General features: G+C 45.5%; 1 long non-coding RNA gene across 1 annotated transcript in view; it reads left to right on the top strand.

The window, feature by feature from the left end:
* Positions 1 to 11,270, top strand: part of LOC132422114 (uncharacterized) — a 64,576-nt gene extending 53,306 nt beyond the window's left edge. Inside the window, exons 3-4 of the long non-coding RNA XR_009518811.1 lie at positions 6,812 to 6,861; positions 11,035 to 11,270. This is a non-coding gene — a long non-coding RNA (uncharacterized lncRNA). The remainder of the gene's footprint in view (positions 1 to 6,811; positions 6,862 to 11,034) is intronic.
* Positions 11,271 to 13,750: the final 2,480 nt, after the last annotated feature.

Genomic DNA, 13,750 nt, shown 5'->3' with positions numbered 1-13,750 from the left:
ATCCCCGTCCCGGGTGGGCGACCCACAGACAGTAGAATAATTACAATTGCAGAGCATCTCCCCAAGGAATGAGAGGTCTGAGCCCCACGTCAGTCTCCCCAGCCCGGGAGTCCTGTACCAGGAAGATGAGCCCCAAGAATGTTTGGCTTTGGAGACCAGCGGGGCTTACTTTCAAGAGACCCAGACTCTGTGGGGAACCTGGACACCACTCTTAAAAGGGCCACACAAAATCTCACATGCTCCAGGACCCTGGGCCAAAGCAGCTATTTGAAAAGAGCTTGGGTCAGATCCACCTGCTGATCCTAGAGAGTCTCCCAGAGAGGCAGGAGGCAACTGCAGCTCACCCTGGGGACACAGACACTGGTGGCAGCCATTCTTGGGAGCTCCTTCTACCACAGCAGACACTGGCGCTGGTAAGCTCATTAGCACCAAGACCTGGCCCCTTCCAACAGCCTGTAGGCACCAGAGCTAGGCCAAGCAACTAACCAGTGCTAGGATGCCTCAGGCCAAGCAACTGTGGGGACACAACCCTGCCCATCAGCTGCCTTAAGACTCCCTGAGCCCACAGCTGCCTCTGGACATGGCTCTAGAAACAACCCGGCCCACCAGAGAGCTCAGGACCCAGCTCCACCCACCAGTGGGCAGGCACCAACCCCAGAATCCCCTGAGCCCTCTGCTCTGCCTGCCAGGAAGCCTGCTCTGGCCTCTGAAACAGCCTCACCCACCAGGGGTCAGACACCAGACCCAAGAAAACCACGGTCCCATAGTTTGCGTATGCAGCTTGCCTACTAGCAGGCCAGACCCTGCCCTGGGACAAGCTGGGCTCTGGCCCTGCCCACCAGCAGGCCAACACAAGCTTTGGAATACCCTGGATCCCATACCCAACTGTATCAGGAACTGGCCCCCTGCCACCAGTGATCCGACACTAGTTCTGGGACCCTTGGATCCTACAACAAGACTCCATCCAGGTCCTGGCTCTGCCCACCAGTAGGCCAGCATTTAACCCCAGGACCTGGGTTCACCCACCAGTGAGTAGGCAACAGCACTAGAGTTTTCTGACCCTGACTCTGCCCACCAATGAGCCAGCACTAGCCCCGGTGCCCTCTGGGTTTCCACAGTCAGGGGTCCTGTGACCAGCCCTGCCAGCTAGGGGCAGCAGCATCCACATAAGGCAGGGCCTGGTAACCAACTGGACCAGGGGCCAACCAAGCATACCAGACCACCCATATAGTTGGTCCACCGCAACAGAAGGACCCATGCAGCCCTCATAGCAGGAACCCCTAGAGCATAGGAAGTCTCCTACAAAAGGCCACTTTTCCAAGGTTGGGAAATAGAACCAACCTACCAGATACATAAAAATACAAACGGTAACTTAGGCAAAATGGGGTGACAGAGGAACATGTTCCAGACAAAGGGACAAGATAAAACCCCAGACGAAGAACTAAGTGAAGCAGAGATAGGCAATCTACCCAAGAAAGCGTTCAAGGTAGTGATTGTAAAGATGATCAAAGAACTAGGGAGAAGAATGGACACACAGAGCGAGAAGTTAGAAGTTTTTAACAAAGAGAAAATTTAAAGAATAACCAAACAGAGATGAATAATACAATAACTGAAATGAAAAATACACTGGAAGGAATTAACAGTAGACTGAATGACAGAGGAATGGATCAGTGAGCTAGAACAGAGTAGTAGAAATCACTGACGCTGAACAGAAAAAAGAATGAAAAGAAATTAGTACAGTCTGAGACAGCATCAGGGACACTAATCTTCCTATTATAGGGATCCCAGAGGAGAAGAGAGAGAGAAAGGGTCTGAGAGAACATAGTTGAAGACATAATAGTTGAAAACTTCCCTAACCTGGTAAAGGAAGCAAACATCCAAGTCTGAGAAGTGCTGAGAGTCCCATACAGGAATAACCCAAAGAGGAACACACCAAGACACATTGTAATTAAAATGATAAAAAGTAAAGATAAAGAGAGAATATTAAAAGCAGCAAGGGAAAAGACACAAGTGGTGTACAGGGGAACTCCCAGAACTATCAGCTGACTGCAGGCCAGAAGGGAGTGGCAGGATATATTTAAAGTGATGAAAGGGGAATACCTACAGCCAAGAATACTCTACCCAGCAAGGCTCTTATTCAGATTTGATGGAGAGGTCAAAAACTTTAGGGACAAGCAAAAGCTAAAAGAGTTCAGCACCACCAAACCAGCTTTGCAAGAAATGTTAAAAGAATTTCTCTAAGCAAAAAAGAAAATGTCAAACTAGACACATGAAAATTACAAAATGAAAAAGCTCATCAACAAAGGCAAACATACACTATGGGTACAAAGTCATCCACATGCAAAGCTAGCAGGAAGGTTAAAAGACAAAAGTCATGGGCTTCCCTGGTGGCGCAGTGGTTGAGAGTCCGCCTGCCGATGCAGGGGACGCGGGTTCGTGCCCCGGTCTGGGAAGATCCCACATGTCGCAGAGCGGCTGGGCCTGTGGGCCATGGCCGCTGAGCCTGCACGTCTGGAGCCTGTGCTCCACAACGGGAGAGGCCACAGCAGTGAGAGGCCCGCGTACAGAAAAAAAAAAAAAAAAAAGACAAAAGTCGTAAAATCACCTATACCCACAATAAGCAGTTAAGTGATACACAAAACAATTCAATGTAAATTATGATATCAAAAACAGTAATTATGAGGGAAGGAGAGTACAAATGCAGGGCTGTTATAATGCATTTGAAACTAAGAGATTAGCACCTTAAAACAATCATATCCATTTACATATTGCTATATAAAAACCTCACGTTAACCACAAAGAAAAAACCTATAATAGATGCACACACACAAAAAGAAAAAGGAATCCAAACATAACACTAAAGATAGCCATCAAATCACAAGAGAAGAGAGCAAAAGAAGTAGTAAGGAACAAAAAAGACCTACAAAGGCTCTGCCTTTAAGGAGTATACATTCTAGACGACAAAGAAATGAAAAGATAAACTACACAGTATATCAGATGGTGATAAGAGCTATAGAGACGATGAGGCAGGGGAAGGGGACATGGGGGAAAACCTGCCATTTTAAACAGGATGCTCAGGGAAAGCCTCATTGAGAAAGTGATATTTGAGCAAAGCCTGAGGATATAAAGGAGCAAGTCGGGCAGATATCTGTGGGAGGAGCACGCCTGGTATGTTCTAGAAGCAGCCACAAGAGCATTGTGGAGAGCAGAGTAAGCAAGGTGAGGCTGGAGGAGGAATCAGGAGCCCAGGTTACACAGGACCGTGTAGGCTATTGAAGGGACCTGGGCTTTCACCCTGCGTAACATGATCTGACTTGTATTTTAGCAGGTTTCCCTGGCTAATACGGGAAGCAAGGCCATGGGGTGAAAGTGAGGGGCAGGGAGAGGTGTCGGAGGTATGAGAAGAGACACTCCTTCCAAGTCTGTTATACGCATTAACTGAGATGACACAGCAAGGGGCCTGACACAGAGGAGATGCTTATAAATATTAGTGCCTTTCCCTCGAACAGAAAGGAATTCCTCTACTGTCTTTGTGATTGTTGTTCATAAAAATACGTGTTCTTTAATCACATATATTGTTTTTATTATTATAATAATATGTCGTGGTCAATATAGAAAATTATAGAAAATGCAAAAAATAGAAAGAAAAAAATTACTTATAATCTTTCCTCAAAGAAAACAGCTATTAACAGTTTAATGTATATCCTTTTAGCCCCCTTTCCTATGAATATTTATTGTATATATACTTTCTTGTATGCGGCTTTTTCCACTTCTCATTATATTTCACTATTTTTTCATGCCATTTAGTAGGGTCCAAAAATATCATTTTTTTTTTGGCCACACCATGCAGCTTGAGGGATCTTAGTTCCCTGACCAGGGATCGAAGCCATGGCCCCTGCTGTGGAAGCACAGAGTCTTAACCACTGGACCACCACGGAATTCTCCCAAAATACGATTTTTATTGAATATATGGCATTCCATCATGTGCTTGTTCCACCATTTATCTTAAAACTTCCCTATTTTGGACATTACAGTTAATACCAATTTTTTACATTTATAACTAACACTGCAATGGACATCTTTGCAGAAAAACCTTTATGCTCTGGTAAGTTCTTTAGAGTAAGCTCTTAGCAATGGAATTATTGCATCAAAGAGTAGGAATATTTAAAGTCTCTCGGTATGTACTGACAAACTTCCAGAAAGGTTACACTAATCTACATTACTTCCAGCAACATATGGAAGTGCCCTGGCGTGATCATTTTTAAAACCTTTGCCAAGTTGGTATTGATTTATTGTTTTAATCTACATTTCCTCGATGAATATGAAGTCAAACATCTTTTCATATGTTTACTTCCTTTGCATTACTCTGGAATACCTCTGTGCAGGGGAATTTGGCTTGAAGAAAAGCCTCTCGGTGGAAATACTTTTGAAGCTGCTGGAATGGTCTGGGCTGATCCCTGGGTGAGGACCCCAAATCCAAGAGCTAGCATTTGGGACACAATCCTCCAGCCCCTTCCTGCCCCTAGGTGGCATCTCCCTATCAGGGTGATTTTATCAGTTGCTGCAAGATTCATTCCAAATCCTAGGAGACTCAAAAAGTCCTTTTTAATATTCCACAAAGAGAGAATTTCATCCCATCCACGACCTGGCAAACAGGAGCTATCACAGGAGCGGAGATGAATCTACAAATAAGGTGGTGTGCTTGTCTCATTTCCCTCCCGGTGTAGCATTGGAGACGCGACTTGGTTTTTAAAATTAAATACTCTTCTCACCCAGTGGAAGGAAACTGAAACCACTGCATTGTTAGCGCTGGGTTTTGTTTTGTTTTTTTTAAATGCTTCTCCCCCAAATATCTTTAGCACTCATTTTATTTGGTTGAAGTCCAGCTTGTCCTCTTTTATTCTGAGCACCAGAGACCCTCTGAACAGAAGCTTTAGCCAAAAAGGAAGATACCCTGGCAAATTTTTAGGGAATAGAAAAACTCCCTTTTCAAGCAGTTTATTTTGTTGGAGACAGCTTCACTCTCTGTCTGTCTTTATACACCCACACTCACACACTCACACACACACACACACACACACCACCACCACCACCATCACTATCACTACATCTGTCCCCTCCACACTCATACCACATCACGTGCACCACACCATGCACTTGACTGACACAACACACATGACATCACACTACACACCACACTGCACATGAACACACACCCATACACACAAACATACACACCACTGCCGTAACTACTGCCACATAATAGCCCCCTCCACACACATACACATCCCTTCTCCCTCCATAATTCCTCCCAGCCAGCCCCCCACCCTTGAGATTTTAAAAACAAATGTGGTTCCGTGATATGAACCAAATGTGAAGATGAAAGGGATGTGCGCTGCCCAGCTTGTGTTTCATTTTGCTTCCTGCTTGTGAGGAGGGCAGGGAAGGGGCACAGCATGCTCTAGCCAGGGCTCTGGGATGGCTCAGAGGTTTAATGAGAAATTAGTGAGTCATTTGTGAGGCAATAACTTTAGTCCAGAGCAAGCCTTGGGTGGAGACCGTCTCCCTACTTGCTCGTCAATAGGGCTCATGCCATCTGGAATAAATCGAGTCTAGGGCAGATGGTCCGGTCAAGACGATAAGAACCTTGAAGCATCCACCTTTCTAATTTTCCTCCAACTTTCCTCATTTCAAGATAAAGAAATTTTAAAAAGAAAGTCTCAGAGGTATAAAGGAGTTACAACCATATAGCTCTGCTAATTAGAAAGAGCAAATCTAGTCAGCTTTGACGATCAGCTTTACGGATTATCCATGGTCACGTTTTCATGCCTCAGCAGTTCCTCCATCCCCATCCCTCCTTCAGAGTTACTCCCCTCTTCCACTTAACCAGAATATTCTTAGAGACCATGGGCTACTTTTAATATCTGCCTTGGAAAAACATCATTCAGAAAACAATCTGCTGCAAACTATCCCAGCTGAGCAGTCCAGAGCCCTAGGTAAATGATTTCCTGAAGATCCATGTGTTGGGATTACCCACACCACTGCTCTGTCCTTCCCATCAGTTTGGGTGATTGAAAATTATTCCCTCTTGACTAGAGGTGTCAAGGTTGAGCCACTTATGTTGAGTAAACTATTTCAACCATTAAAAAATTTCCAGGGACTTCCCTGGTAGTCCAGTGGTTAAAAGACTCCACGCTTTCACTGCGAGGGGTGTGGGTTTGATCCCTGGTCAGTGAACTAAGATCCTGCATGCCACACGGTGCAGCCTAAAAAAAATAAGTTCCAAATGGCAGATGTGGTAGATCACAGTGGTTGAGATCTTGAGTTCTGGATTCAAATGTAAGATTATTTGAATCCTAATTATACTGGACCCTAGACCATGAACCTAATGGATAATAATAGGGTTTACTTCGTAGGGTAGGTGGAGAGGATTAAATGAAGAGGTGCGCAGTGCCTGGTACACAGCAAGCCTGCAATAAATGATAGCTAGTAATATTACGAATGTGCTCTAAACTTCTGCAGCCAAAATATCTAATAGATGGGCGTGTAATGGTCGAGATTTTCTTGCCCTTATGATGCCCCAGAAGGAACATAATGGAAAGGAAGAAGGAGGGGAGACTTTAGCTGCACGTTTTCAAAAAGATGAACTGTCATTTCTCGGTTGTAGTGAGAGACCAGTGGGATGCGCCGGTGCTTTACTCTACCTGTTCCCAGTGTCAGTGGCATGGGGTCATCACAGCGAGTGACCATGTGGGAATCATCAATGCCCTTCCCATAGTTCCCCTAATAAGACTTTCTTTGTCCATTTCAGCTTGTTCACCTGTTTGGAAGGAGGCCTCCCTTCTGCCCTATACTGAATTGGTAAGTCATTATTATAAAAATAATACCTGATATTACCAATCATTCTCTCTTTCAATAGTGAATTATTATTATGTACTTGGATAAAAAGGCCTGTGCTGTTATAATTTGTAAAGGTCAGATTAAACAGAACAATAAAACTTGAATAATGACATCTTGTATTTCCATGTGCAAGTACATGGTACGTCAGCAGGCTGCTCCCTGACCTCCTTTGGCCAAGAAATCCTGGCATTGTGCCTTTTCTTCTAATTGGAACCCTAAGTTTTCGAGACACATGGCCCTTTGGAAAGCTCTGTGCAGTGCATTTTCAGGCTTGGAAACAGCTACACCAGCCAGACCTGGGAAGCAGGAGGGGCTGTTTTTCTGCAAACATGTGTCCCTGACCCCAAAGAGGCAGCTTCTTTATTATGGCCATTTATTATTTACAAAACACTGCAGGTGTACACAGCATTTTATGAGACACAAAGACAAGGTCCCTGCCCCATGAACTGAAAGGTTTTATCCAGCATTTCATCTGTCTGAGCTGAGCTGTGGGAGCACAAAGCAAGTAGGTCTGAAAAGCTGAGTGTGGTAACTCAGATGTTAGGGTAGAAGGAAGGATTTCTGACGAGGAATTGTAGATGGAGAAAGTCAGGTGCGTGCAGCTCAAAGCACCATTTCAGGATCCAGAAGCGTTTTAGCGATGTCCTGTGTTTCAGCCCCTGGAAGAGGAATTCTGCCTGTGTGCCTTGGAGCACTTGGAGCAGTGCCTTTCAGTCAGTTGAAAGACTACAGAGACAAATGTCTGTGGGTCCCTAGAGCCTCTTCTACCAGCCCATACCTCCCCATCCCCTACTCTCCTGCAAGTTGTCTTGTTTTCCTGTTTTATTTTTTGGGAGTGATTAGGACAGGGAGGAACATAAGTCAGCTTTTTTTACAAAGTGTATCATTATTAATTCACTGTGTATCTTTAAGCAGATTCATTTTCCTCCTCTAGAATGGTAAATTTCGGGGTATTTGGACCCCTAGTCTTCAGCTACCCACTGCCACTGGTCAATTACTTTTCTTCTGTCTGCATCTGTCTCAGTCAGCCCAGCCCTAATAGCATGTGGCCATCACCTGCCTGCGTCATCTTTCCATCCACCCAGCAGACACACGCGTGGAACAGGCTGTAGCCTGAAAAGCTGAGCAAAACCCCGTCCCTGCCCCCGGAAGCCATAGAATAACAGGATCGAGGATGTGAAAAAGCAGTGAGGTTGGGCCACAGCTGCCCTCTCCTGTGGGAGGAGACAGAGGGTTTGCTATGCGAGCACACGTTCCTTCAGAGCTTTTAATCATTCATTTGGAGACATTCCTGGGTTCCCACCCTCTAGAACAAGGACTCAAATCCTAGGAAGGCTCAGAGATGTAGACGTGCCCTGGGCTCGGGAGAAACTGATCACGTCCTCGGCGTGGGCTTCTTCCTGCTCAGAGCTCAGGGCTTAGTCCAATACCAGGCAAGTTTTGCAGCCAGAAACAGATATAAATTTGGCTGAGCGGCAATAGCGAAAGCAGAATAGATTCTGTAATGTGCCGAGTGTGCACCAGATGGCTCTGCTTCCTATCAGCCCTGTAAGGCTGGTGAACAAAGCCCACTGCCCTCCGTCACCACCAGCATCCCTGTCATCACCATCACCGTCATCACCACCAGCATCACTGTCATCACCATCACCGTCATCGTCACCATCATCATCAGATTTTATTAAAAGCCCTCTGGTACGTGGCGCTCCGTAGAGCACTCCACGTCTGGATGTTTAGCTGAGAATATTTCCTGCCTCCCTCCCCTCTTTTCCTCCATCAGCCTCCACATCCCCGCGGTGTTTGTGGTCTGGGTTACCATTTCCTCCACAGTCCTCCTCTCTCCCCTTGCCTCTCCATTTCCCACCACCACTGGTACCCTCTTCTTTCTTCATATTCCCTTCCACTTACCTAGCTGCTGTCTCTCAAAGTATGGACCTCACACCTCCTGCATCAGAATCAAGTGGGGAGTGTGTGCAGATTTCTGAGACCCCTCCCATGCTAGTTCAGAGGGCCTGATGGTGTTCCACGGTCAACTGCATTTTAATAAGTTTCCTGTGTGATTCTCCCACACCAGTTTAAGAAACGCTGCCCTACACTCTCTCCTTCCAACAAGAGCCATATACTTAGTCTTCTAGCTTCCCAGACCAGAAGCCGGCTCTAGAAGGGACACCAGCAATCGTGTGCCTGAGCTGGCCTGTACCTCATGGCAAGAGCAACATTTTCAGGAAATTTATAAGCTGCTTGTTAAACCCATGGCGGGGGGCATATTTACACTGTAAAAAATCATCAAACACTATGAATCAAGTGCCCCGCGCCCCCGCTTTTGAGACTCAGTTTACCAGCACACCACTGGACACTGAGTTATCATCCAGCTCAGTACTATGATTTGCAGATGTGAACCCTAAGCAGCAGAGATATAAAGGGATCAAGGTCTTCTGACAAGTGAGGATGGAATCAGTTAGAATCGAAGTCTCTTAGTCTTTGTTCTGGTGCACATGAGATCCCTATTCCTTTTGCATAATGACTTTGCCTCTGTTTGGAGGTTGGTTGGTATGGATTCCTACATAGAGTTCCCACGAGTGTTTATCGCTCTGTGAGTTGGTTGGGGTTCTATGATTGCAAGCCACAGATTCCAGCTTCTAAGCAGAAGAGAAATCCAGCTGAAGAGTCTCACTGAGTTCATAGAATTGAAAGGAAGGCTAGAAAGGCAGGCTTGCAGAAGGACCAAGCGAGGGCAGCTCAGGATTCCACGGAGCAGGGACTGACAGACAGTCTCCTGAGGGAGAAGTTGCCTGATTGAACCAACTCCAACCTCTTCTTTGCAGCCTTGCTTCACTTGCCTCAACATACAAAGTCCTTGAAGAGTATCTGATTGCCCTTGGGCCTCATGCCCACCTCTTAGCCCAGGGCTGGACAGGTCACCTTGATTGACATTCCCAAGACTGCACACAATGGGTGAGATAATTCTTCCAAAGAAACCAGGTGCTATTGCAATGAGAAGAGGAAACTGGTCCTGGGTAGCCAGAACCCCAGTTGCCCTCTAGGCACTTCAACCAGACCATGAGTTCCGGGAAGCTTGGCTCACGACCTCCCTCTTGCCACTGACACCCAGAGTGGCGCCTTATGCCCTGGGCACACCCTGCCCTTGGGTTGGTGCTGGGATTGGGAAACCTGACTTGAAGATTCTAACGCTTAAGCGATGTGCACGGTCACCTTCTGTTCACCCCCTGTGCTCTCTCTTCTTGTATCGATGATTATCTAAACGCTAATGGGATTCCCAAACTGTGTCTCCAGACCCACAGTCTGGGTTTCCCATTGGACTTATCCACTTGGAAGCATTTTTCAGCTTTCCCTCCATTCCTGATGCCACTGCATGGGTTTAGGTCTGCATCATTTTCACTTACCTTTTCCACCAGCCTCTGGTCTCTTTCTTCATCCTCATTTTCTGTCCTACCCAATCCACCCACTACATTGCACCAGTTTACTTCTTAAAAACAATCAGGGCTTATCAACTCCCATCTTTAAATGACACCCAGAGAGTCCTTTTTCTTCAAAATAAAATCCATACTCCCTACCCGCCATACAAGGCTTTTCATGGTCTGATTTTAACCTCTCAGCCCATCTACTCTTTGCTGCTGATACACAACCTTCACTTCCCTATATGGAACTCTCAGCAGACATGCCAAGCCTTCCACTCCTGTGCCTTTTCACATGCCTTTTCTCTAGGTGCAGTGCCTCTCCTCAGATTCTTTTCCCATAAATCTCTTACTCGTACTTTAGGACCCAGAGGACAAGACAGAAAATGTGAGCAGAAAAAGCATCGGATGGGTAGGAGAGGTGTAGATCATCTTGGTGAAGTTTTTGCTCACCTGCCCAGTCAGATTTTACTTTTCTGTCCTCTTTGTTTCCACAACTCTTTGTTCATACAGTTTATAAAAACACTCCCTTTTAATGTATGCATTTACATGCATTTTTTTCACCTCATCATGGACATTCATAAATTTTTTTTTTTTTTTTTTTTTTTTTTGCCACCCAAGACCTTTCATATTCTTCCTCTGTTTGGGGAATTCTCAGTTTTATGAATCTTCACATCCCATCCTGGAAGGCACATATTCACTTTGCCAGCTTCCCTTGCAGCTAAGGCACAGCATGTGACCTGGATGACCAACAGCACGTGTCCGTCCAGGACCCTGAATCAGAAGCTAGTGCTGCAAAGCAGCGAGCACCAGACGGAATGCAATCTGGCCAATGTGGCCTGTATCTACCACAGTCTCAGAGGTAGTGGCAGAAGATCCTGAGGAGAGCATCTGAGGTCCTGCATCAGCAATGTCACCAGTTCAGGCTACATGTCTGTGTCAACAGGGGGACCAGTAGTGTCTCCTCTAGATAGTTCTGCAAAGTGTTTTGGGTGTGATTCCTAGCTGCATAGTTTCCCAGAGATTTTGTGATCTAACTAATATTCTTCAATAAATTCATTTTCTGCTTAAAGTAGCCAGACTTGGTTTCTGATTTTTGCTGCTAGGAATTTTGACCTTTTTGTCTGAAAAACCTTCAAGAGCAGGGACCACTGCTTGTTTATTTCTTTATTCCCTGCACAGTGCCTGGCACCAAGTAGCTTCTGTACACATGTTTGTTGAATGAACAGCTCAATTGTCTCGGGGGAGGTTACTTATCCACAGTGCTTGGTTTTAATAGCTCCAGGCTGGAGTTTCAAAGCTGAACATAATGTTTATGTTACTTGTCTCAGAAATCTGGTTCCTACAATCTATTTCAAGGAGCTCAGAACTGCTCAAAGACAAATGTTGGACAATCTATTACATTACTTTAACTTTTATGTAGAATTCCCTTTTTGCTTGACTCTTCCATAAAGTTCCATAAAGTCTTGGAATTTCATTTGATTTCACTTTTTGAATTCCACTGTGTTCCTGCATTCTCCTTTTTGTTTCTTCCCCACACAGATTAATAGGAAGATTAAATAAATTTCACTGCCCAAAACGTGAAACCATTTTTCAGAGACAGTGCAGGCCACCCGTATGCCGTCTTCTTACAAGGCCCTGGAAACTATTTCTTTCTGTGGGAGGTTGCCAGGCCAGTGGCAGAGCAGAATGCTGGAGGCCTTTGACTTCATAAGGCATTTGGGAGAGTCTGACTTTATTTCCTCAAGGACAAGATAGAAAATGTGGGATGAATGATAATGCATTAGGGGCATGGTTGAGGTAGAGATGGCTAGCTGGCCACCAAGTTCCCACCTCCCCCTCTTCGTTGGAAGAGGTGTGGAGCTGGCCCCTGTTTGCTCAGCTATACTGCATTTCCCACCTTCCATGCTGGCAGGTGCCCGCTGTATCTAGGTTCTCCCCACTGGCACCTGAGCAGAAGTGATGCCTGCCACTTCCAGGCCTGGCCCTTAAGCCTCTCTTATTTGCTCCTCCAAGCTCTTCCCCTTCCTGCTGGCTGGAGGGATGACCAACTGAGCAAAAGCAACCATGTGCTGAAGACGGAAGAACTGCCTTCAGCCTGGCTCCCTGACTGACGGTGGGAGGATGGCTTCTCACCTAAGTGGGGCCTCTCCAGACAGTTATGCGAGAGAGAAAGATACTTGTACGTCTGTTAAGCCTCTGAATTGTTGTGGGATCTCTTAATACTGAACTCACTTTCCTCTAATGCACTGCATTAGCTAGTTTAACAGCCAAGTCCCAAGAATAGTGACCAATGCATCAACATGAACTTGGAAAGAGAACACCAGAGACAGGCCACAAGGGTTCTGTCTTAGACGGTGACACAGGTTATTTTAAGCAATAATTGAGACAAAGCAGTGGAAATCATACTTATCAGATTTAAAGATGACACAATACTGGGAGGGATAGCTGCTCAAATTCAAAAAGACCTCAAGAAGCTAAAAATAACAGGTGATATTTTCTAAGCACTTAATGCAAACCAGGCTCTGGGTTAAATGCTTTCCATAAATGATCTTGCCTGATGCTTATTATAACCCTATGATGTAGGAATATTATCTCCCTTTTCAAGATGGGAAAACAGAAACTTTGAGAGATTAAGTACAGAGCTGGTAAATGAGAGCACTGGGGTTTGAACTTGGACTCTGTGGTCCTAACCACTATGCTGAGGTCCTAGCCACTACCTGACTTAAGTCCAGGTTCATCTGGGACAGTCCTGGTTATGCCTGCTGTCTCAATGTGATTATTAATAGCAATCATAGTACCACTTTCGCTCTCCAAAATTTCCTGATTCAGATGATAAATTATAGGGTCCCCTTAGTGATTCTTGCCCAGTCTGAAACTGACAAGATAAGATTAAGGAGAAATCAATGTAGAGTTCCATACATCAAATGTGGAAAATTCAATGAATTTTTTTTTTGTTAACGTTATACTGAACCAATAGTATGATGAGGCTGTCAAAATGACACTGGAAACTTAATGTCATTATTCATAGGTGTGAGGAGTCCAGAACAAGGTACAGGATGGTTCTATTGTACTTGGTGCTGGAGAGGCCATATCTAGACTGTTGAGATCTCTTCAAGGAGCCGTATGTTCAGAGGGACAAGCACAAATTGGAGCACATCCAGAGGATGATGTGCTAGTGCAGTATCAGGAGACTAAATCCTAGGAGGACTGGGGGAGGGCACAGGGAATGCTTTGCCTGGAGTCAAGCAGACTTTAGGGACATGTGAGCTGTCCTCATATATCCCAATGGCTGCCATGTTGGGGAGGGATCAGGCTGATGCCAGCGACTCCAGATGGCAGATCCAGGACTAGGTGGAATGACAAGAAAACAGATTCCAGCTCAATTACAGGAAGAGCTTTCTAACAATCTGAGCTGTCTGAATACAAGCCTGCTT

This window comes from Delphinus delphis, chromosome 1 (assembly GCF_949987515.2).
Source record: "Delphinus delphis chromosome 1, mDelDel1.2, whole genome shotgun sequence".
In the NCBI taxonomy this organism is placed as follows: domain Eukaryota; kingdom Metazoa; phylum Chordata; class Mammalia; order Artiodactyla; family Delphinidae; genus Delphinus; species Delphinus delphis.
The sequence above is the reverse complement of the archived record's forward strand: the minus strand, read 5'-3'. Positions and strand labels throughout refer to the sequence as shown.